Below are 3,116 nucleotides of genomic sequence, written 5' to 3'. Positions count from 1 at the left end.
AAGCTCTAAACATACCACCAGATCTGAGTAGGGTCTCCACGGACTTAGCATGGAACTTTTTTTTTTCAGTTTGTCTATACCTAAGCAGGTGAGAGGGCTGCTAGCATGGACTTATTTCACCATAAGCACCATGAAGCACAGTCTATATAGGTTTTTACACTACACCTGGGGGGGGGGGGCAAAGGCAAGTGTTTTCTTTTTTTTAAACCTGCTACATGTATTTTTCTACAGACTGGTAGCCCATGAATTCTTAGAGAGTTCTTGCATGGCCTCGGACCAAAAAGGTCTCCATCTCATACAGACCAGCTCTACTCATAGGTGGTCAGCTTCTTCCTCACCGTAAAACTTTCATGGAAATCAAAGGGAACTGCATTTCTTCTCTGGATCATGTGCTATGAAAACCCTGAAGACAACTCAGTTTCTCTCTCATACTACTTTAATTGACTAGAGTTACTCCCATTTTACACTGTTGCAAAATCCAAAATCAGATTCTCCAACTTTTTAGCACCACCGTTCCAAATTTAAAATGATTACGTTATGACCAGGTTCTAAAAGTAAGATTTATTCATTATCTGGCAGCTAGGTTAGTGATTTTACTTCCCCAACAATAATTTTAATATTTATTTGTCCCACAGGAGCTTTCCTTGGGAGCCGCAAGCATTATAAACTTGGTTGCAACATACACCTTTGGTTTGTCTCAAGCACACTTCTATATTTAAACATACAGAGCTGGCAGAAGGAACGAATCCTGCCCTCTCTATTTAACAATCAGACAATTTTTCTTTTTCCCAGTCTATGTTCTCCACTCACTGAAGCATGGTTTTCCTCATTTGTTAAAAGCATATGAGGAATAAAAGGCTCCAAGGTTTACTTTAGTTTTATACCCAAGTCAGTAAAGCTTTGTCTACAATACATCACACAGCAGTTCGGGAGAACGACAGTGAAAACAAGCTCTGCTCACACACTCCCCCTGTGCAGGCAAAATGTGTTGTGAAGCCACAGCTACAGTGGTACAAGGCACACCCAGTGCCACTAAATAGCACACTGGAACCAAAGGGTACATCTACACTAAGTCCCTGTTGCTCCTAGGCAGGGTGACTCTCAAGCTTGCCTTAACACTCACTCCTGGTTACCCACACCAAACCCAAAATGAAGAAGTGAAGCTGCTCTGGGGACATCTCCCACAAGCATACTGGAGACAGAGGCCTCATATGGACATTCAGTTTCTCCTGGGAGAGTCACTGTTCACTCAGGTTTCTCCCAGAGTAAAAATGACTGCTCCAGGAAAAAAAGGAACCTGGGAACAAGGGTTAAATCACTCACTCCCAGCACAATTTCTCTGGGGAGAGTGAATGTCTGTACGTGCTGAAAGAGACTGAGGCCATAGGGAGCACCCCTGAGAGGCTTCCTCACTTCATTTTCAGCTGCATACTAGAACATGTGGACAAGACACGCCTGAAAGCAGCTCTCCCTCTGAGAGCACATGGGACAAAGTGTAGACATACTCTGAGAGTTCAAGACTGACCCTGAGGTACGTACCAAAAAAAACAGCTCCAGGGCATTTTTCAGCATGAAGCAAGACTGAGTAGGCAGGACTTGTTTTCATGGTGGCACTCCTGTGCACATCCTAAAAGTGTCTAGCACAGCTTTTGCTTAAGTGACACCGATGGTGCCTGTAGTTAACACAGCAGAGTCAATTATGCAAAATAACTGGAACAAGACCAAAAACAGCTGGTCATATCTATTAGTCCGGTTAATGAAGCACTTATTAAGAAGAGTTACATATACAATATAGGCACAATCTAGATCTGTGAAGATAAGTGATCTTCGTGTATTATTTCATTTCGCCCCCTCAGTCATTAAGACAGCCCTCTTGCTTTTCAGGTACAGTTGCTCTTCCACAGGGGCAGATCCAGAATGGGTACACTGGTGCAGTCACACCCCCCTTTGATTCCTGGTTCACCCAAAGTTTAAACTCAACTGCTTTGCAGTGACAGCAGCAGTTCTAGTCAGGCACTGCCCAGGAAACCAATTGACTTTATGGCACCTTATACGTCTACCCCATCCCTTCTAAACTCATTTAATGACCCTCTCCTTTTCTTAATAGTCTCAATGTTCCACCAATCAAGCTAGCCATTGTTCTGCTGCCTGTCTGCTGCTCCTGGAAATGAAGCACCTATTTCACAGCCCTGAAGCTTGTTTTCAAACTCATTCCAATGCAATTATATTGGTTTTTCTCTTCAATCTTACTCTGAACAATCCAGCCCTGGGCCCTGACAGGTTAGTAAAACTTCTAGTTTCTTTTCAACCAGAGAAAAATGTACTGTTTTTATATTAATGACATCTTATGTAGAATTCAGATGATGGTTGCATGGGTTGGTTTAGATAAGGATGATCCTGCCTCTGGTAGGGGGCTGGACTAGATGATCTCTGGAGGCCCCTTCCAGCCTGACTTCTGCATGGCCAGATATAGACACTACACTTTTACTGACGATAGGAAACAGATCCAAGGTTCGAATTATGGGGGAGCTGGGGAAGAAGGGGGGAGCTGAGCCCCCTGTAAGATTTTTAAATCATAACCTGGGTGGGGGCAGGTCTCCGAGTTTAACACGGCATCGTGATGGACTGCCCGATTTTGTTTTTGCAAACACCCCCCCGCCCCGAGTCAAAGTGTCATTCAAACCCCAAACAGATCTATACCCAGACCAGAAGTTTGGCACACACAGACGGGTTGAAAAATGGCAGAACCAGGTCTAAAGTCCCACGCCGCCTCCCCAAGGGCGAAGGCTGCTCTGTTCACCGCCCACCCAAGCTGCAGCGCTGGGATCAATTGTGCCCAACAGCCCGTCCCTCCCCGACAGCGCTTTGCCACACTCCGGAGCCAGCCGTGCTCTGCAGCTGCCAGCCAGGCTGCTGGCAGCGCCATCCTTTGCTTCTCTCCTTGATACCCACAAAAGAGAGAGAGAGAGAGAGAAACCCCACTGGCTTGAACCAGCTGGAGACCCCCGCGCCCCGGCAAAGGCAGCTGCCGGCTCGTCCCGCGGGGCAGCGCCCGGACAGAGGCAGGGCAGCGCTCCCCGCGCTGAGCCTCCAGGTGCTGCCGAGCCGAGCCGAGC

The sequence above is a fragment of the Gavialis gangeticus genome, unplaced genomic scaffold, assembly GCF_001723915.1.
Source record: "Gavialis gangeticus isolate Ggan-Ray unplaced genomic scaffold, GavGan_comp1, whole genome shotgun sequence".
Lineage (NCBI taxonomy): Eukaryota > Metazoa > Chordata > Crocodylia > Gavialidae > Gavialis > Gavialis gangeticus.
The sequence above is the reverse complement of the archived record's forward strand: the minus strand, read 5'-3'. Positions refer to the sequence as shown.